The sequence below is a fragment of the Neomonachus schauinslandi genome, chromosome 1 (assembly GCF_002201575.2).
Source record: "Neomonachus schauinslandi chromosome 1, ASM220157v2, whole genome shotgun sequence".
Taxonomy (NCBI): domain Eukaryota; kingdom Metazoa; phylum Chordata; class Mammalia; order Carnivora; family Phocidae; genus Neomonachus; species Neomonachus schauinslandi.
In genome coordinates, this window is record NC_058403.1 from 100612922 (window position 1) to 100635467 (window position 22546).

General features: G+C 42.7%; 1 protein-coding gene across 1 annotated transcript in view; it reads right to left on the minus strand.

Moving 5' to 3' along the window:
- Window positions 1–5391, minus strand: part of OTOL1 (otolin 1) — an 80395-nt gene extending 75004 nt beyond the window's left edge. The window contains exon 1 of the mRNA XM_044914964.1: window positions 5343–5391. The gene's annotated coding sequence lies outside the window, so the exon portion shown is untranslated. The remainder of the gene's footprint in view (window positions 1–5342) is intronic.
- Window positions 5392–22546: the final 17155 nt, after the last annotated feature.

The following is a 22546-nucleotide window of genomic DNA, read 5'->3' on the forward strand; positions in this document are numbered from 1 at the left end:
TGCCCCCCTCATCGGCCTCCTCCTATTGCTTCTTCTCATAGTCCTTGTATTCTTAATGCCCTTACTAGGTTTATCACTACTCAAATTATTAAAATCAGACTCCAGTTGCTCCTTACTCACTATCGCCCCTTAGAAGATGAAAATGATGCCCTCCAAACTAGGTGTTTAAAGGGGCATCAACGCACGCGCCAAGAGTGCCCAGTATGCGGAAGTACAAGTGTATAAATTACCCCCTTTGTACTCGGGGCTCAGACCTTTGGAGATCACTCTCCTCTGAGCCCAACGGCATTAAATAAACCTATCCTCCAAGATCTCCGAGTGCCGTTTGGTTCTTCCGTCAGGCAATCCAGTCAGGTTCTGTAACAAATTCACTTGGTAAACTCCATTAAACATATAGTGTCTTTGAGTAACTTGGGCTTCCTGAGGAGAAGGTCAAGCACTTTTAAGTTTCTTCCACTTCCCATGCTCTTCTCCAAGATGGCTGCTCAGGAGTGGTGGTGGGCCCTGGATAAAACCCACCATTTTTTGCCTTCTAGCTCCTAACTGGTCACTGGAGCCCCCACCTGCCATCTAGTATTCAAATCTGGGCCTGAGGAACTGTCAGATCTTTCTCAGCTGGGTCTGATGAGGTCTGATCTTCAATTTCTAGTCTACCTCCAGCCCAGCTGGGCTACCCTACCCTTGCTTCAAGTCACTTTGCCCTGACCATGTTTATACCCCTCCCCTTAAGTTCACCTACCATCCACACTCCACCTACCTGACCCTGCAGTTGCCCACATTGTCTTGGGAAGAATCGCTCTGTGAAATTTCCTCCTCACAAGAAGGAAATAGGGCAAAGACCACTCTTCTTTCACCTCTGCCCTCACCCTACCTAAAATGTCTCCACGTTCAACACCTTGGCCTAGACAGAGTCACTCAGACATGCTTTGTCTCACCATCTGCTCCCTCTGCCTCTGTTACCTCCTTCCTCCCACAAGGATGGGCTCCCCTCTTTCTCCTACCTGGAAGAATATGGCTCATGCACTCAATCCAAAGAGGGCCCAGATGGAACCTACGCTACCCTATGCTTCCCGGAAGCTTTTGAGTTCATGGTTCAAGCTTGAAGGTGAAGGAAAAGAAGGAAAAAAATTTATTGTAAGACAAAATGAAAATACTTCCAAATATTTCAACATTTTCCAAAACGTGATTCCCTCCCCTCTATCTTCTCAGAAGCAGAATTTTTTAACTCCTTTCTAGAGTTTCTTCACCAGCCTTTAGTGCCCTAAGTTGCCAGTGTACCTTCAGCATTCCAAAGACGACCTATTATCTCATTTAAACAAACAAAACAAACCCACCCAACCAGTCCTCGGAGCTTTGATGTTAAGTCAAAGCAGCGTGCAGTAAGGACTGGAGGCCGCAGAAAAGCCAAATGTGAAAACATAATATGGTATTAAGTTGAGAAAGAAAATGACTCACAGAATTCGGGGCACATGAAAGTATGTTTGGAAAATCAAGGCCAGCATTATTAATGAAGCAGACCTGTTTCATATGGTGGTGAACACACACCCATAATTACTTTAATGATCTTCAACATCACATTGGGAGGACATAACCTGCCAGATTGAAAAGGTGAGCACTGCCCTACGAAACTCATCATATAAAACCAGCTTTATCTAGCTTTTATAAATTAATCTTCTAATGCGATTGCCCAATTGAATACAGCTTTAGTATGACTCAATCTTATTTGAATTTAGGAATTCAGTCCAAATACTGAGGTAATGGTTGGCACAAACAGTCATTTGCAAGGTCAGGGGGGTTCCAATCAAAAAGACTAAATTTCTCATTACTTGTAATTTCCACATAGTGTATATTTGAATATTGAATGGATCTCAGGGGAAAGCTGAAGATCATTTCTAGAGCCTTATTATTAAAGTCTCAAATAGATGCCAAGTAAAGAAATTTACATAGTTACTAATACAGGCATTAGTTTAAAAAATCATTCCTAAGCAACATAAATTTTATTCCATTAAACGGATAAAATACCCATTACCTATTTTTTAAGCAGGTTCTTTTCAATATTTACATAACAATTTCATTGTCTTTCATGTGTGACTTAGATCCACAATCAAAAAGAGTCTCCAAAAAAATTAATTAAAAAAAAAAGACTAAGTCTCTGCTTTGGTGCCACTGTCATTTTAAAGGGGAAAAACAAAGAGTCATGGAAAAGTGATGAGAGGTGTTGAAAAATGTAGCTATGAAGAAACTCTTGGAGAAACAGCATGTATAGGGTGATAAACTGAGAATGTCAAGTCTACTTAAGCTCCCTAAACTTCCCTGAAATGTAATATAATCGTTAACCAGAATATAAAATGTCACTGAGGAAACCACAGCTTTTTAGGAACTGGAGCCTCTTCAGTTCTTTTTTGTTTGTTTGCTTTTTCCCCAGTTGCAAAATCCACTTTTCTATAACAACAAAGAAATGAATATTTATGAACTCCTGCAGCTCTTTGTTGGTACACATATTAATATACTGATCATCAACAAGCTTCTGTATATGCTTGTCCACTTCTTCACACACACACACCCCAGATTATAAACTAGAGCAAGGATTATGTCCTAATCTTCTTTAATCTTCCACAGTTCTTATTCTAGTTCTTGCAGACAGTAGGGACTTAGTAAACGTTTATCAAGTTGAACTGGATTTTGCGTTAGTGGTTTAACTAATAGATGGCAAACCTGCCACAGTCAAAAGCTTTAAAAAAAGAAAAAGAATTTCTAAGTAAGATATTTTAAAAACTCCCTCATTTTATGGTACGCTGGCATGGTGTGCAGACTAACTTATATTTTTTCATCAATTCTTTTATACTTGGGTTCAGCAGAAATTTTGCTGGTAAATCAATATGGCAAATTTCCAGGGTTTTAGAGTGTTGATTCAAAACCAAAAGCTGTGTTGACAAAAGATACAGAGACGGAGTGCCCTGGCTTCTGATTAAATTAGTGCTGGATGAGCTTAATTGCCTGCCTTTTTAATCTCTCACCACTAGAGACTCAGTGCAGGAGGGCTGAATTTAATTGTTATATCAGGTTTCAGAAAGTATGGCTGTCCTTCCAGATTCTATCCACTTTTCCCTCTAGGACAATTTCCTTTAATTAAAGAGGTAAGTGTCTGCTTTTTGTGTGTGTGTATTAAGAGTGGCTCAAGATTAGGGTTCTAGGACAAGCAATGCACACACGTGGGATAAAGACAAATACACCTTTGATGAAGCAGAGTAACTAGAAGAGAAGGAAGGAAAGGAGGGAGAGAGGTAGGGAAGGAGGGAGAGAGGGAAAGGGAGCAAAGAAGTGAAAGATACTTCAGTGAAAATGAAAAACAAGAATAGAGTAGTGAGTTGTTGTGAATTTAAAGACACCACCTAGGCAGGCCCAGGATGATGTGTCTTCTTGACTTGGTTACCCCAAGTCCTTAAGTCACACTGCCATGCCCTCTGTAGTTTTCAGAGAATGTTAGTCCTGCTTTTCCAAACTGATGCAGATTCTAATTTAGTGTGTCTGCCGAGGGTCCTGAGAGTCTGTATCTCTCACAACTGTCACCTGGGGACCAGCCTTTGACTACTAAGGCGTCAGCTGGTACCCTAAGCAAGAAACTGATTTTCTTGTATTAAAATATAGAACAAAGTGTCTCAACTTCGACATTTCTGCCATTTGGGGCTGGATGATTCCTTGTCGTGAGGTGCCATCCCGCAGGCTGTCCAATGTCCCTCACTGTAGGATGTTTATCAGCATCCCTGTCCTCTACTCACTAGATGCCCGGAGCAAATCCCCCAGTTACGACAAACAAAAATGCTGCCGAATACAGCTCAATGTCCCTCGGGAGGCAAATCACCCTAGCTGAGGTCCTCGGAAATCAAGGACATGTGGGCGGTCAGAGGGAAAAGGCCAATAGGTAAAACGCATGCATTTTTGTAAAAACAGCCCTGTGTTTTGGTTCTTTGCCAGCCCTGACCCTTAGCCAACCTTGGCCTTCCTTTAGAAATGACAGGGGAGGAAACAGCGCTGGAAGCCTTCATGCCAACACCTTGGATGAAAACATTACAACTCGGCCAACTGCAGCCTGGCCTCCCTCCAGGGAAATCTGCCATCCAAGAACCACCCCCTCCATTCGCTGCAGAGCTGGCAAGATCTGAGAATATTCCTAGCATCTAGAAGAAATAAAATCCTTCGGACCTATTTTTAGGGCTTAGATAAATGTTCAACTAGTAGAAATGTTCACTATTTCAGACACACTAAAATGTAGTTTTAATATCATCTATACAATGTATCTCAGAGATTCCTTCCTTCCTTCCTTGCATTTAAGGAAACAAATAGCCAATATTTTCTAGACTGTTTCAGAAACATAGCAGAAGTTGGCATGCCCTTTTGTGTGAATTTTAGTTTTCCCTCCTGTCAGAAACGCCAGTAAAATAATCTCTCTCATCATTGCAATGTGGTCATTTCCTTCTCCACTTAACTCCCAAATTGCTTAAAATTTCGGTTCAAAGTCTTTTCCTTTACCTTCTTTATTTATTCTGTGTTGTTCAATTATAATTATTTGAGTATTTATTGGGCCCTACTAAATTAAGACAGTGTTTCTAATCTCAGAATTACCTATTAAGTAAGACTAAATTAACTAAAGACTAAATTAACTAAAATAAGACAGTGTTTCTAATCTCAGAATTACCTATTAAGGTAAGACTAACACAAATAAATAGACTAGTGACCAATACAAACAACTCTAAGACTCCCTGCCTCCTGAACTATGCCCAGCACATAGGAGACTCCCAACTAATCTTTGTGGAGTGAGTGGATGAACCACTAATGCTCCAGTTTCCAAATGCCATCAAAGTTGACAGACGAAGAATTATATTGGTTGGAGAAGGCTTCAGGGTGAGAACTGAAGAAGTCTACCCACACCTCTTTACTAAGAGACGACCAAACTCTAGGATGGCTTTTAGCAATATAAGGCTGTGTCCTGGGACGCCTGGGTGACTCAGTTGGTTAAGCGACTGCCTTCAGCTCAGGTCATGATCTCGGAGTCCCAGGATCGAGTCCCTGCTGATTGGACTCCCTCCTCAGTGGGGAGTCTGCGTCCCCCTCTGACCCTACCCCCTCTCATGCGCTCTCTCTCTCTCAAATAAATAAATAAAATCTTAAAAAAAAAAAAAAGAGGCTGTGTCCCTAGGATGACCGCACTCCCACCCACCCCCCATAAAAACACCTGCCCAGAGAAAGCTCACCTGCCAGAAAAGTTGGCTGCTTTTTTAACCAGCCTCCCTGAGGACAGGCCCAACCTCCCTTTCTTAGAGCATCTACTAAAAAGAACTTACAGCTGTGAATCCTTCTTCTGTCCCTTTGAGAGGTGTATGTATCTCCTACAACTCTGGAGTGTCCTTCTTAAGGACCTGAGAGCCTTGGAAGTGTAACCATCCGGCGGTACAGAGCCTCTGCCTACCAGCCCGTGTCAGAGGATAGAATCCACACTTCCGTCCCCGCCAGGGGGCACGCACAGCTGGCCTCGACGTACCTATACCGACCAGCTCTTTGTCCTTCTCCTGGAGCCCCACTCTCTTCCTCCATACTTCCTCCCTTTAAAACGCCCAGTCACGCCCACCCAAATCAGGGTGTAGCTCACCTCTCTCCCCCGCTGTCAGAAGTGACTGAATACCATCTGTTTTCACCGCTTCAACTCATGCCCCCCTTTGTTTAGCTTTGAACTGGTGACGTTGAGACTAGGACGGTGAGCAGAATTCCCCTGTCGTCAACCTCTTCTAGGGCCTTCTTCCAGCCCACTTCATAGACATTGATTGTGCCCCACGTTCCCACCTCCCTTTACCATAGTTGCCGCCCACCGCCAGCTCCCATTTACCCGGCGTCGCGTCTTTCCCCAACCGGTGACAGCATCTGGGGAGTGTGGTCCTGGGGCAGACTGACTGTATACCTCTGGAGGGGGTCTAGGATCTGAAGCGGCCCCCACTGCATCTAACTCCACAAAGTACTCCGAAACTGTGGTCCACAGCAGGGGCCCCTCCCGGCAAATTAACTGAAATTCCTACTCTTCCCACGTGTGGTGGGGGGATGGGCTTTCCCAGGTGGGCAGAAATAAAAACTGCTCCTCCCCCACTGTCTCCTTTCCCTTTCCTCCTGCATCTATAGGTAGGATCAGAGATGTTAAAATTCTACAGAGCTCCTTTACCACAATCTTCTCATGTAGTAATAGAGGACCCAACCACCACTATTACTTGACTTTTGCATGCATGCTCTGCAGCAGGAACTGTGTTGAATGCTTCACAAATCGCACTCTTCTCCCCCACCCTTGGAAGAGGAAGACACTGAGGCTTGAGAAAATGGAGTCTTAACTGAGTTTCTGTAGCCAACAAAAGGGGCAGGGCTAGAATTCAAACCCACTCTTTTTTTAAGATTTTATTTATTTATTTGAGAGAGAGAGAATGAGAAAGAGAGAGCACGCACACGAGAGGGAGTAGGGTCAGAGGGAGAAGCAGGCTCCCCGCTGAGCAGGGAGCCCGATGCGGGACTCGATCCCGGGACTCCAGGATCATGACCTGAGCCAAAGGCAGTCGCTTAACCAACTGAGCCACCCAGGTGCCCCAAACCTGCTTTAAAAAAAAAAATTTTTTTTTCCAAATGTTTCACAAATATAAAACTTAAAATTAGCCACTCTCTTATCCTCCAGATTTATAAAATAGTAAGACCACCACCACGTTTTGTTAGATGCATTTTTTAAAAAGAGATGTGTACAAAACGATCAGCCCTGAGGGTATAGGTGAAGGGGGCTGTGAAATAGTTACAAATTTGTACAAAGTCTTCCTTACTTACCCCAATCACATTTTCCTTAAATTTGGCAAAATTTCAGTAGCAATTGATTTAAATATGAAAATGGTAAGATACCATGTTATCCTGAGAAAAGTTAATGCTTATAAATGTTTTATTTGTCTCAGTTTAATGAAAGACTAGTCAGTAAAGAATTTTGCAAATATTGGAAGTTCCACTAGGGGGCAACATGGGGCCGTCACATAGGTGAGACATTATTTAAAAAAAAAAACAAACAAAAACCCTGAATCCTCTCTTTAACCTCAAACTTTTCCAGAGCCCAAGCTTACTACAAAAATAATATTCTAGGAGTTGATTTTAAGAATTACTGCCAGAAATTCGAAGCTCTGTGACACCCTCCCAATGGCAATGAGAGCGAAATATCAGAATTTAGGAGTATAAGAACTGAGGTTAACTACATCTAAAACTCATGATGTAATATATGGGGATTATCATAACAATAAAAAAAATTTTAAAAACAACAAAGAACTGAGGTTAGACCTTGGGCGAGTTCCTCGCCTACTTTGGGTCTCCAAGTTCATGTTTGTTAAACAGGCTAAAATCACCTGCATTGCTTACTACAGAGGGCAGATGCTAATTTCCAGGGAAACGCTATGCCTGCACAGGTCAGATTTGATTAAAAACACAGTTAATTCAAATAGATTGCTGCGTTACCTGTCTGGAGCCAGGATCCTGAAGACAATATATGCCCAGAAGCATAAGTGGGAGAGATAATCTCTTGACACCTGAATCCCTAAAACCCTGATGTAAAAGGACATCAAGGCCTCCGGTAAAGACCCTTCCTCAACTGCAGCCTTCCACTAGCAGCGATTAGGCACCACATGGAGACATCACTCAAAACCAGTGGGGTCTGGGTGGGCGAGCTCCATCAGGGATGGAGGAGTTTCCAGTGGGTCTCAAGAAACTGGGGGTCTGTCTGCATACCGAGGGCCCATAACTGTAGATAAATCAGTTAATTATCAGCCTTTTTAAATGCCTCTGCTATAATTAACTTTTGCAAAAATGATTATACAGGCTTTTATGAAAATTATGTTGTGCCAATAGGTTGCCTAATGACTTAATTGTCTGATCTTCACTATAAAGAAACTAGGTATTTTTAAATCATTGCACTCCCTGATACTGGTTGATGTTAATGATTCAACTATGTGTACCTTGCTTTGCTTTGTTCATATTTAGGAACAACTATGCATACTGCCTTACAGTTTACAGTTTAGGATTTCATGTACACGTTTATCTCCAGAACTAATCCTGAACATTTTGAAATTCCATCATTCAAGGTTCTTTGTTTATAAGAGGGCAGATTTTTCACCAGTCTCAAAATGAGAATATTAAAAATCAAATGAATAAAATAACTCAGCAAGTCCCATCAAATTCCCTAGTGACCTGAGGTAGGTCACCAGCAGGGGTCACTAAAGAAGTGATGCGGTGAGACCAGGTATTTAGCCTAAACCATAAAATGAATTTTCAGTGGGAGACCCTGGGTGATAAAAAATCTGTTTAGCATTTTCCATAGATGTTATATAGTCTGGGTGGGAAACTATCCTGTTCTAGAAAATTCATCAGTTGGGGAGGAAAAACATAATCCTTAGTCAGTCATAATAGGCCCAACCCTTGAGAAAAAAAAAACAGAGCATGTTAACCATGGTTCCTCCATCTATGGAGTCAACATTTGTACATTCAAAACTTGCAGGTATCAAATATACATATTTGTTTTGAAAAGAATTTTTGGAGCCAGAAAATAATCTACTCTTAGTGACAACCCTCTGACATCTCCTGACTTCTGTTCTACCATACATGAAGATGTCTCAAGAGAAATTTCAATTCTTACAACTTGAAGCATTCTTCTGTTGTGCTGAAAAACCCATACCTAGAGACAAATGAATTTTCATGTCTCTGGGTCCCACACTCCTCCACAAAGCTTCACTGTAGACCGGATTCTGAGGGCTGAGCCTCTTGCAAAGTGCAAAAGAAAGTCCTTAAGAAGCAACGGAAGAAGGCAAAGTGGGAGAGGGAAAGTAAGGGAAGGCAAAGGGAAAATGTCTTATTTGTATTCAAAGAGAATTCCATGACTGTGGCGTTGAGATAGAAAAGAGCTGTGTTGGGGCACCAGAAATAAAGGCATAGAGTATGATAAATATGCTGCTATTTCGGGAAGAGTTAACAAAACGTATGAAATCAGAGCTGTCCTAGACCCAGGTTCTGTTAACCAGGCGTTAAAGACCCTTTCACAAGGCTCTTGGTCTAGGACTCCCGGAAGTCCTAGTGTCATCCACAGCCTTCTCTGCTTTGCCCTCCCCCCCACACACCCGAAAAAAATGGACAACTTTCCTCAAACCCTAGAGCATCTGAACTTAATGCACGCCAAAATTTTCAGACCAGTTTTTACATGTAGATAGGGCTTAGCTACCTGCAATCCCTGCTAAGCCAGTCTTTGCCCTAAAGAGACATACTCGTCCCCAACCCGGGAGAGCGGGTCATCAGCCTGGTTCATGTCTCCCAGCTCCCAACCTAGCAATCCGTGTGGTAGTTTCCACAGGGGTTTCTACCCACCAGCTCCCTCTCCCAGACATTAGTCTGAGCCCTTTTCTGTATGTTTCTTTCTCATCACACGCCAGTCTCCAAGTCTGCTGCTTCACCACACCAGCGAACGTCAGGATTGCCCACAAGGATCCAACGCTTCCAGGAAGTTTAAAAAGATAAACCGCGCCTCCAGCACCAGCTCCCGCATCTTACCCACCACTTTCAGTTCTTCACTCACTCTTTAATGTCCCCTCACCTGTGCCCCCACATCAGGGACAGCCCCTCCGCTCCCAGGCCTGCACGCTGTACCACTCCTGCCAGAGGACCCCATGGAGAAGCTGAAACTAGGGTTTCTGGGGGGCACTGCCACAGGGGTATCCACTGTGTTGGAAGGTGAATTCAAAGATGTACGAGACACATAACCCCATCTTCAAACTGATTAGCTTCAAGAGTCAGAGGTAACCTCACAATTCAACCCAATGTTCTCAGGCCTGAGGAAATGTTGTAAAACAACTAGGTTGTCAAGAATGTAGGTTTTATGTCAGTAGCTTCAAAGATAAGTCCCAAAATTTAGTTTAGGTGACAGCAGGAAGGTTTCCAAAACCAAAGAAAGAAGTTCCACTGGATTTGATGGGTCACAGGCCACGGATAAAGGTTTGGGGGCAGGGGGTAAACACAGATGATGTGTGAGTTGTAATACTCCCCGGCAGACAGCCTCACAGAATATCTGGAGGGTGAGTGTCTAAAAGCAGAAAAACCAGCTGGAAACCTAGTATAATTCTCCAGCAGGGAAAACACCAGGGCCTGAGCCAGAGAAGGGCAGAGGGAATTAAGAAATACGAAAGACCTCGCAAAGGAAGCAGCCCCAGGAACGGAACACAAAACAGTCAAATGCAGTAAAGACCATCTACCCCTGGTTCCAGGGAGAGGAGTGGTGCCAGGAGCAGAGATCCTTTTTGAGTTCATATAAATCTGTTCCTAAGGCGCAGAGACCCTCTGGTTTCTGAAATCACTGTGACCTGACACGTGAACCTACTTTCTCTAGTTGTTCATTCAACAAGCCTTGATTTAGTACTTCTTCTGTGCGAGGCATTAAAAAGTCAGAAATCATTAAAATGAGGTCCAGGCCCCCAAGGAATTCACCGACCAGTTCCATGACTTACAGGTAATGATTTTGGTTTCCTCATCTCTCACACGGAGAACTGCCACTCCGTTTTCCTTCATGATTTCTCCCATAACCAATTATGATGATGCAGTGATCATTATTTAAATGCGTACTCTCTTGGAGGTGTCACGACGAGCCACTGCTAAGGTGTGGATCATTCATTATGCCTCCCCCTTTTTTTTAAAGCTGTGTGGGGTTTGGGGGGGTTTTTTTAGATTTTATTTATTTATTTGACAGAGAGAGAACACGGCAGAGGGAGAGAGAGAAGCTTATCAAGGAGAACACAGAGTTTAAAGAACAGCAATTCAAAGGGCATTTCAAACATCACAGAGGACCAGAGGCATGGTCCTTCGCAGTTTGTAGCAAAAAGTCTCCTTCTCTGCTGTTTCTCAGATGGAATTTTGTGCTCCATCAGGAATATGGGCAGTACTCTAAGCTGTACTCGGAGCCACGGGAAGCCGGGCACATTACTCTGGAGCATCTATTTGGCTTGAAGATTTGGGGTAATTTTATTGATTTGAAGTAGCTTATATTAAAACACACCAAAACATTATGCAGTTCAATGAAGTTTTGCACATATTTTTCTTTAAAAAAATTTTTTTAATATTTTATTTATTCATTTGTGAGAGAGAGAGTGAGAAAAAACAGCAGGGGGAGAGAGAAGCAAACTCCCCACTGAGCAGGGAGCCCGATGCGGGGCTCTATCCCTGGACCCTGGGATCATGACCTGAGCCAAAGGCAGACGCTTAACGACTGAGCCACCCAGGCACCCCCAGATTTTTCATTTTAAATAGGAGTCTTAAAATAAGTTTACACTGGGCCTTTGGGAGCATGTGAAGGAGACCTAGGGAAGGGGAGAAGAAGATAAATAAATTGACTTTTGGATGCGCTCCAGGGTGAAGTTTGGGAATCCTGGCTCATATGCCTTAGGATGAAAAAAACAATCAAGGACCACTCAATGAGACCCAAAACTCAGTACATTACTAAAATGTCCTTCCTTTTTCCCTGTATTTACTTTCAGTGGAAGTTTTCTGTGCTTTATAATTCTGAGCCTCCTGGCTATAAGTTAGAAACTCAGTAACTGAAAATGAAAGAGCAAGCTGTGAACAGAAGGACCATCAGAGCTGACACTGGCATGTCTGAGGTTAAAGAGATTTGTGAAGGTGGACTCCATTATCTGCAGAACACAGCCAGCTCCCTCACAAACCAGTGACCGTTCGATGGCAGGGCTCAACCAAAATGTCAAATTTAAGGTTTGTACACAGGGTCTGCTATGGTCCCCCCCACCTCACAAGGCCTTTAAAGAACTTAGGAGCCCAAATTCTTTGGCTGTCTAGGTTGTCTGTGTAAATCTTGACACAAAGACAGCCATCTCCATGGTAACCATAGATAAATCTAGACATAAGAGTGGCTTTGTATCGCTTACACAGAAATGAGAAAATCTGGCTCAAACTGTCTGACTTTTGATGCTAAAGATGATGGATTCAAAAGATAAAGTTATTTTAAATCTGTCCTCTGTGGCACTTAAATGAAGTGGACATACGATTTTCCCAGAGTTGAGTAGCTCCTGCGACTGGTGGCTGGGACTTTTTGCTGCTGGCCTTGCTTGGGTGCAGCAGCAGGGGGTCTTCAGCAGGCAACAGCTAAAACATCACACAGCTTAGAAAGGCCCTCCGAGTGAGGTCCAGAGCAGAGCAAGCTGAAGTCCCCCATTTAGAAACATTTGCAGAGTCAAGAAGAGAGCAGAGCATTGGCAAAATAAGGGTCTCAGCCGACTGGTTTTCCCCAATGACTGTGCCGCCTCCCACCCCTCTTCTAGAAGGCCAATTTTAGGAGGTGTTTTAACTGCCTAGAAATCACAAGTTAGAGAAGCAAGGAGAGCGGCAGGTCAAGCCAAGCCCTTGGCTCCCTGGGGAGCTTGATCTAGATAGTCCCCACGCAGGAGGCACAGGTAGATCTGATCTCAGCCAGAAGGCCCAGGCCCCTTCCCTGACTCCAGCCTGCCTTGCCCTGACAGATCCTGGCAGCCATTCGGCCAAGGCTGGCTTCCAGGAGGGCAAAGCTCTTTCTGCTCCAGAAAAAGAGGTACCATGGGTGGGAATGGCAGGCTGACTGTGGACATAGCATAGTTTATAACTTTAAAATATTGAGATATATGATATATGGCCTGCTTTCATACTGCTGAACCTGATCAAGGGTCAGTAATCAATTTCCAAGAAACACCAAGTCAGCGAAACATGTTCACCAGAGCCCAGTGATACAAGCAGCAAAAATTCAGAATATGGAAACTCTACAGGACAAATAACAAACAAACTGCAGGGGCAGGGGAGGCTAGGCTGTAGAAACAACAGATTAAAAGAGACTCGAGAACCTATTCAACCAACTATACGGTGCAGCCCTTGCTTGGAATGGAGCAAACTGACTAGAACAGTCATTCATGAGCCATTCGGGTGATTTTAATACTGATTGGATATTTGGCAGATCTAAGGAATTATTGTCAATTTTTAAAAATATGTGGTAGTGATATTAAGGTTACATTTTAAAAATTATCTTTTAAAAATTATCTTTTAGAAATATATACTGAAATATGAATGGATGACATGATATGATATCTGGGATTTGCTTCAAATCCTCTAGTGGGGGGATAGAGATGACCTAAAAACGGCCAGGAATTGACCCCTGGCGAAGCTGGAACGTGAGATATGAGGGTTCCTGATACTATTCTCTCCAGTCTTACATAGATTTCCTTTCTTCCTTCCTTCCTTCCTTCCCTCCAGCCATACCTATACACTAGACTAAAAGAAAAATAGGAGTAAGTTTGTGCAAATAAATGCAATGTTTTCAGATATTTGAGGAACTTAATCTTTTGAGTCAAATGCTTTCCCCATGTTAAATAGAGGTATTACCTATTTCAAAACATTTACTATATCAAGACAGTGTCTGAGAGAAAGCAACTCTGAATCCAGAATGAGCTTTAATTTAAATCTCACTTTACCAGCTGGGCGACCTTGAGCAAATCATTAAGCCTTGCAGCTCCTCCCTGGCAGTTTTCTCACTCGTCAGCCTGCAGTAAAACCACTTTGTGTGCTTTGTTGTGAAGATCAGCGAGAATGTTTGAATGTGGTAGGTTCTTAGCACACAATTTACAACAATTGATTATAGACACTGTTATTCCGATTATTTCTGCAAGGATTTAAATTCTTTGCCACAGAAGACCTAATTCTTGATTTTCAAACTTTCACATTTCACCATTTTACTAAAGGTTTAGTTGCGTTTATTTTGACGGCTAACTCCTTTTAGTCTGAGACAGCAGCTATAGAAAATAGCAAGCAGTTCAAAGTTTAACGTTAAATGTTGGTCTGATAATGAAATCGACTTTGACTATTAAATTTTACTTTATTCTTATGCCAACCTGTGACTGAATATTTTCTTTGTATATATTTATCCATAACAATAAAATTATATCGGTTGCCATAGGAAAAATTAGTCAGCTCTTGGGAGTTTAAAGAATGAATGACAAACTGAGGTTTCTAGAGGGGAAGGGGGTAGGGGGATGGGTTAGCCTGGTGATGGGTATTGAGGAGGGCACGTTCTGCATGGAGCACTGGGTGTTATGCACAAACAATGAATCATGGAACACTACATCAAAAACTAATGATGTAATGTATGGTGATTAACATAACATAATAAAAAAAAAAGAATGAATGTAATGGAGGAATATTTATCATCAACACCCCACATCCTGCCTCCCCTGCCGGAATGTGGGAGAAGCATCCCTCCTCCGTGGAAGCCCTACCCCTCCATTGGTCCTTGGCTTCCCTCTCCTCTTTGCTTCCTCAAGGACATCACTCAGCCATTCTCCCGGGCATCTTTGGTACCTTCAATTTCTCCCTTACTACTGGATCATTCCCTTGAGCATAAAATACAAATACTATTATCTATTTTAAAAAACCCAACTCTTCCTTGACCCTATGACCCCATTCAGCCCCTGCCTCATTCCTCAGCTCTCTTTACAGCAAAACTTTAAAGTCCTCACTTCCCACTCTCTCGCCCACCCCTCTAATTATCTTTCATCCCCACCACACCCGAGAAACAAGTCTTGTCAAGGACCTTCAGCCACACCAAACCCCCAATGGCCAGTTCTGTCTCCATCCAACCTGACCTCTCACTGCATTTTGACCCGGCTGCCCACACTCATCTTCCCAATTCACTTTTTCCTCTTAGCATCTGAGGCTCCTCACTCCATGTTTTCCTATTCCAACCCCCTTTTCCTTCTTCTGTACCCAGTTGCCAACCATGGAAGTCCAGGGCTGGGTCTTTGGCCCTCTTTTCTTCCAGCCCTTCTGCTCCCACCTGCCCCCATGCCCACCATAGATGTCTTCTAGGCCCATGATTTTAAATGCTATCCATTCACTGATGACAACCTTATTTTTATCTCCAGCCCTGACTTCTTCTCTAAGCTCTGGTCCCATAAATACATTTTTGTTTAAATCAAGTATAATTGACATAGTGTTATATTAGTTTCAGGTGTACAATATAATGATGTAACAAGTCTATACATTTCTCAGTGCTCATCGCAATCAGTACTCTTAATCCCCTTACCTGTTTCACACACCGCCCCCACCCACCCGCCTCCCCTCAGGCAACCACCAGTTCTCTGTATTTAGAGTCTGTGTTTTTTATTTGTCTCTTTTTTCCTTTGTTCATTTCCATAAATACAATTATTTAATTAACAACCACATTTGGGTGTCCAATTGGCATTTCAAAGCTAACATTTCCAAGAGTTTCCACATTTTTCCTTAATAAGCCCCACCTCTTGATTATGTGCATGGAGGGAAAAAGGATCTAAGGACACCAGTGGTTTTGCAAAAGTCACTTTAAAAATATTTGGGTTCTGGGGGCGCCTGGGTGGCTCAGTCGTTAAGCGTCTGCCTTCAGCTCAGGTCATGATCCCAGGGTCCAGGGATAGAGCCCCGCATCGGGCTCCCCGCTCGGCGGAAAGCCTGCTTCTCCCTCTCCCATTCCCCTTGCTTGTTTCTCTCTCGCGCTGTGTCTCTCTCTGTCAAATAAATAAAATCTTTAAAAAATAAAAATATTTGGGTTCTGTAAATCGTTCAACAAATATTATGTTACAGATGCTGAGCTGAGTGCAGAAGATCCAAGAGAGATGAGACAGGACCTCCGCCGTCAAGAAACTCAATACAGTATATAACCATTGCTCCTTACAGTTGTCTAAACTTAGCAACTTCTTGCCTTGGGTTTCCTCATCTGTAACATAATAATAAAAATAATTATTATACTTTTCTCATATGATTATGTGAATCAAATAAAGTACTATATATAAAAGTGATTATTCCAGTGCCTGGCACAAAAAACCCACTCAATAACTGTTAAGTTGTTTTTTTTTAAGATTTTATTTATTTATTTGTCAGGGAGAGAGGGAGCACAAGCAGGGGGAGCGGCACGCAGAGGGGGAGTGAGAAGCAGACTCCCCACTGAGCAGGGAGCCCGATGTGGGGCTCAGTCCTAGAACCCTGGGATCATGACCTGAGCCAAAGGCAGACACTTAACCAACTGAGCCACCCAGATGTCCCAATAAATGTTAACTTTTAAATAAGTGGCTAAAATCATATGCCCTGTTGTCTCCTGAAATTCAAAATGTCACTTTCTTTATGCCTCAAAGGGAGACAGGCATATAAATAAATATGGAAATTATGCAATGCACTTGAGAGTAAAACATAAATTAGTGTAAGTTCTGAAAGAAAATGTTCTCCAACACAAAGCCCAAACCAAACAATTGCTACATAAACATCTGCTGCAGAAAACATCTTTTTCTCTAGTCTATGCTTATTGCTTTTATCTTATTCATCTTTGTCTTCTGGTCATCTCTTCCCTCTCAAGTATCCTTCATTAAAAAAAGGCACTCCACGTTTAGAGGCATATTCATTCTTTCTTCCTCCTACACTCAAGGGATCTGCTACCTTCAAAAGCTGAGCCAGCAGAGCAATGGTGTTTAAATGCCAATTATGGAAAGCCCTACATGAAGCCTATCATTTCGTTTCCTGCATAAATACTTGGCAGGCCCTCTGATTTCCAGATTTTAGGATTGTTGTGTCTCCGCAACCACGAGCACTGACTGAGTCTTTAGAAGTATGTCCTTCCCTTGGGAAGGCTGAGGATCCCAGGAAAGGGAAATGCTGTGAAGCACGGCTGGTTCTGCAGGGCTCTAGGTACTTGTCGAGGTCAGCTGTTTTCAACCCTGGTTCAGCAAAACTCAGTCATGTCATGAGCTGTTTGAAAATTCCCTTAGAATCTCTTACTAACCAAGCTAATCGTCCAACCATAATTTCTTCTAAGACTCATCCCCATTTTTGCTAGTTTAATGTATCCCACTATTAAATCATCCACATAGCAATCTTATAGATTGTAAGGTTTTCTTGGAAGCACACTTAACCTTATATTACATAATACCCACATAAGTACTTTTTTTACCGAAATCTTTGCATGCATGTAAATTATTAGAAGACTGAACTCCTCAAATTTCACATCAAATCCTGAAGTGTGTGACAAAGAGTGCTATTTTTCTTTTACAGGTAGAGAAGCTGAAACCCAGAGACATTACTAAATCCATAACAAGGCAGGAATGGGATGATGGAAGCCTGATATAAAATGCTTTCTCCTTTTGTTTTTCCTGCAGGCCTTCTTGAAGCATGAGGTCTCATCAGCATCCTGAACAAGGAACATCCTCCTGAATTGTTCGAGTTTTTCTTGAGAAGGGATGACAAGAGTGTCTTCAAAGGACACATTTAGCTTTATTCCTTTTCCCAGCCCTCTTAAAGCAAATGAGTCCCTCTGTGCCCCTCCTCTGATTTATTTTTGTGAGGACTTTACTGACAAGTAAACTTTCTTGTCTCTGTTCAGAGTCTATAAATAATGAATGACTGTCTCCCGATATAAAGAGGAGGATTAGTTCTTCCGCACAGTGGAAATCCCACAGCAAGGTCAACAGCACATTGTAATGCTCCCTTCAGCCCACCCTTGATAGAGCACAGAAAGGGCAGGTCCTGTGTCAGGAATTTCTACATCAGGACCTGGGAGAAAAGCACTGAACTATCTTATAGATGGAAACAGACTCAGGGAGGCGGAGTTGTGTGAGCTCCTTCGGCTAGCATGTGGCAGAGCTGGAAGAGAACAGAGGCCTGTTCTATTCTGCGTCCATCCTACTTCTCCTTTGCACCGTGGAAGACAAAGCTTCTCTCCTCAAGCGCCTTCAGGACATCTGAAGATCTATAACCTCACCCATCCAGACCCCCTGCTCTGGTTCCTCCCTGGGGCCAGCCTCAGAAACCCATTCACTGCACCCAAGAAACTAAGGCTTTGCCAAGGGCTACCCCAGATTGAGCTGAATTCCGGAATCTTGATGTTTGAGTCTTTCTCCATCAAATATGAGTCAGGGTCAGATCAAAGCAAACTGGCCTTAGAAAATGGGAGGGAAGTAGAGGCCCTGGGACCAGGAGACCAGGATTTCTGCCTGAAATCATCATTTGCTAGCAGTGAAAAGACATGGCCCCCCTTCTCTGAGCCCCAGTTTCCTAATCCGGAAAATGGAGACAGTAGAACCTTCTGCCTATCCAACAGCATTACGCCGGGAATCAAAACAAGTAATGGAAATAAGCCAGGTGTCGCTCAACAAGAAATCAGAAAAACAAACTGTGGTGTATCCACACAATAGAATATTACTCATTAACAAAAGGGAGCAAATTACTGATACTTGCAACAACACAGATGACTCTCAAAAGCATTACACTGAGGGAAAAGAGACACAAAGACTGCAATGATCTAATGTATATGAAGTTTCCTAGCAAGAAAAGCTAAGCAGTGATGATAGAAATCAAGATAGTGGTTGCACGGAGCTGGGGTGGGAGGAATTGATTGAGAAGGGTAATGAGGAGACTTCCTGGGGTGATGGAAGTGTTCTACGCCTTGATAGAAGTGTATACATTTGTTAAGACTGATAGAGAACGCACACTTAAGACCTATGCATTTCACCATATGTAAATTGTGCCTCAATAAAAAGGATAATAACATTTAAAACCTTTGTAAATAGAAGAGCTGTGTACAAATGTAAAATGTCACAGTCCTCCTTCCATCACTTCTTGGTCAGACAACCTCATACGAGTGACTTGTGGTAGCTCCCACCAAAAATGCACTTAACTGAGGTTGCCTTCTTTTAATATCCAAAGTTTATGATTGGATCTGAATGTAGGGATTTCTGAGAAAAGCAAATAGCAGACAAACAGAGGAACACTAAGTTTAGAAATAATGATTCATATTCTAATAGCAAAGTGGCATATGGGCCATTCCACAGCATATACACATTTCCTCTAAATCAGACTCCTAGATTTCCATAGAAAAGGGAAGTTGCTATTTAAAATTTAGCCAAGATAGCAAGCAGCAATAAAAAGAATAATAGCCAGCCTCTTTCAAAGTGTTGTTTCTGCTCACAACAGCCCTGCAACGCAATCAGCATTATCGCCATTTCACAGCTAAGAAAACGGAGGCTCAGGAGTGGCTAAGTTACTTGCCGCATGATACATAACAAGAAGTCAAACTTAGGCGTGTTGAACTCCATAGCTTCTTCACTCTATCCTGACAGATTATAGATAGAGGCCAGTCTCACCTACTCTTCTAATTAGTTATCGTCACAGTTGTACATAATTTTATATCATTACAGAACAGTCATAATAGTGACAGCTAATATTTATTGAACATTTATTATGTGTCAGGAGTTTAACATGTATTAACTCACTAAATGCTTAAAATTTAATAACAGGTAGATATTACTAGTAGCTTGATTTTACAATGAAAAAACTGGCCATGAGAAATAAAGGAACTTTCCCAAGGTCACAGATGTAGCGAGGAGCAGAGCCAGGTTTTGTGCCCAGGCAGGCTGGCAGAGGCCACACGAGCATTCAGTCCCCGCATTATCTCTTCTCAATGCCACATGAAGGATGGCTCACCTCCGAGAAACCCGAAGTACAAGGCATAACACAGTGAGGTTAAAACTCATTTTGGAAAAGAGTAGAAAACATTTCAAGTTTCCTAGGAACAATCTGCAACCAGTTGCTAGTCCTAGATTGCAAAACAATTGCACATCTCCTATTTCTGCCCAACTCATGCGACTAGGTGGGGCTATCAGTATCTCTATAGTAGATGCAATGACAACAGAATTTTACACATCTTTATTAACAAGTACCCTAAAAAGCTCATCAAAACTGACCATTTCTTGGAAAATTTCATTTATCCATCTAAAGGTTCACCCTGACACCTCCAAAAGATGTGTTCAGACTCTCAGAGTAATGGCTCATTGTGCAGTAAGGGAGGAGAAGGAAGAGTGTCAGAAAGGGAAGCGAAGACTGTGAGCTCAACAAGAAACCCAAGTGTTTCTTTTTTTTTTTTTTTTTTTTAAAGATTTTATTTATTTTTTGACAGAGAGAGAGACAGCGAGAGAGGGAACACAAGCAGGGGGAGTGGGAGAGGGAGAAGCAGGCTTCCCGCTGAGCAAGGAGCCCGATGTGGGGCTCGATCCCAGGACTCTGGGATCATGACCTGAGCCGAAGGCAGACGCTTAACGACTGAGCCACCCAGGTGCCCCCCGAAACCCAAGTGTTTCTGACGTGCTCCTCCCTCTTCCGCCTCCTAGAGAATTCCTGAGCTCCAGCTCCTATTCCTGTCACAGGGCTCCCAGATTAGCATGCATCACAACCACCTGGAGCAAGGGCAAGTTCTAACAAGCCCCCAGGTGAGGCGAATGCTGCTGGCCTTAAGACCACACCTGGAGAACCACCGCCCTCTAATATTTATTGCTAAGGAGCCTCTGTTTAAATATCTCCAACCACAGGGGGCACCGAGGTGAAATTAACACTGCCCACTCAGCAAAGCAGGAAGTTACAATTTTACTTACCAGCAGTAAGAGGGCACACTTTAATTTTGTTCAGAAACACCAAAAAAACCCAGCTCAAAAACTGTCTATGGAAGTGTTTACACCTGGTGGGGGGTGGAGAGGCCCTGCAGACCCAGCAGCTGACGTGCAGGTTCTGCATAAACATGGGCAGCCCGAGTCTCAGCTGAGCTCATTTAGCTTAACAAGTCTCTAGCTCCAGTTCACAGTCAGCAGCAGAGATCAATAAAGCTCCATAATGCTTTTCCGTTAGCCTCTGGACTTTCTTTGCACAAAATAATAAAAGATGAGCAAGGGTCAATAGTGCGATAGACATAACCCACACCTGCCAGCTCATTAGATATCACTCTGGTTACACAGAGTCAAGCAGCACTTTTTAAGGGGGTTTCTGTGGTTTTCTGTGGTCATTTTGGAGAGATCCCCCCCACTTTGGTTTGTTACAATTCACCAAATCCTAGATATGAAAGGGGCCTGGTTAGTACTTGGATGGGAGAAATCTTTTGGCTTCACTTCCCATCAGTCTATATTGCAAGAAACTTTCCTACAATATTCTTGGAGATGTAAATATGACAGTCTTCAAAAAGATGAAGGCAGACCTACCAGAGTAATTTGCAGAGTAACTTTACATGGATCCCTGACCTATTCACATGATATGATTGCTGTTTATAAAACAAATCCTTCAGGGGCACCTAAGTGGCTCAGTCCATTAAGCGTCTGCCTTTGGCTCAGGTCATGATCCCAGAGTCCTGAGATCGAGTCCCGCATTGGGCTCCCTACTTGGCGGGGAGTCTGCTTCTCCCTCGCCCTCTGCCCCTCCCCCTACTCATGCGCGCGCACGCGTGCTCTTTCTCTCTCTCAAATAAATAAATAAAATCTTGAAAAAAAAACCTTTCATAAACTTCACTGTTAAGGAAGTAAGACAACTAATAACCACTGAGTGCCTGCTATGTGCAAGGCAATGGGAAATTTCTTTTACAAACATCATCTTACTCATCACATCAACAGGTGCTAACTTTCAGCTAGCCAGGTAATCTAGATATCCAGATACACACTGAAACAAACAGCCAGTCAGGCAACTTCTGTGTCAAATTTAAATTAAATGATCCAACAGCTAAGTTGAAAAGTAAATTTTTAACACCTTCCATGTGTTAAATGACTAGCCTTGGCGAAAAGAAACCATCAGCTTTAGTAAATAAGAGTAGGAAAGATATTTCCCAGGCAAGTCAGGAATACTATTTGGTATCACTGGAGAGAACAGGCATTTCAAAAGACATTGATTATTTCCTCATCAACAACAAAAAGTCAACCAAAAGGGCTGCAAGTGATATTTTTAAAAGAATACAGGGAGGGTAGGGATCCTGTCCTTTGCAAGAGGTACAGGAGGTCAAAAACCTCCCCTAAGTAAAGGAGGGCTCAAATAAAAGCGGATTATTTATTAGGATGGTAAAAAAGCAGTGTCTCCGGAGCGCATTTACCACTAAACCCTTCCTCCTGTCTCTCATTCTCTATCCATCAATCTCCCTAGCTGAGCCACCTTGCATTCTCTCTTCATTCTAGGGGAGAACTGTGTGCTTCTCCCCCCACCTATGCAACACCCCATCATCACCGTCCTCCCTCTCTCCCTCTAGTGGCCATAGTATAGAATTGAAGCCTTCAATTTTACAGTCCTTGATTAAGAATTTTTGTAATTCTCCCTTAAGAATGCTTCAGCTCTTTTTTAAATGAGCTCCAGTCTTATTTAAAACTTCAAGGTTTATAATTCCTAAAGTTGTCTTGAAATCTGCTAAATCCAGAACACCATGTTCTACGCCTCCATGAAAGATAATTTTAAGATGAAATCAGGAAAAGCATAATTTCTGCCGATCCGGAGGAGGACATACCACAGGAGGATATGTATCTAGGAATGCCTGACCTCTTGTAAAGCCAATCATTGAATTTAAAACAAAAATAAAAGTCATGATAAAATCCAGTATAGAAGATTTGGGGCAAGTAAGATGTACCATCTCTGAGATGTAGTGACTCAAACTATTACATTG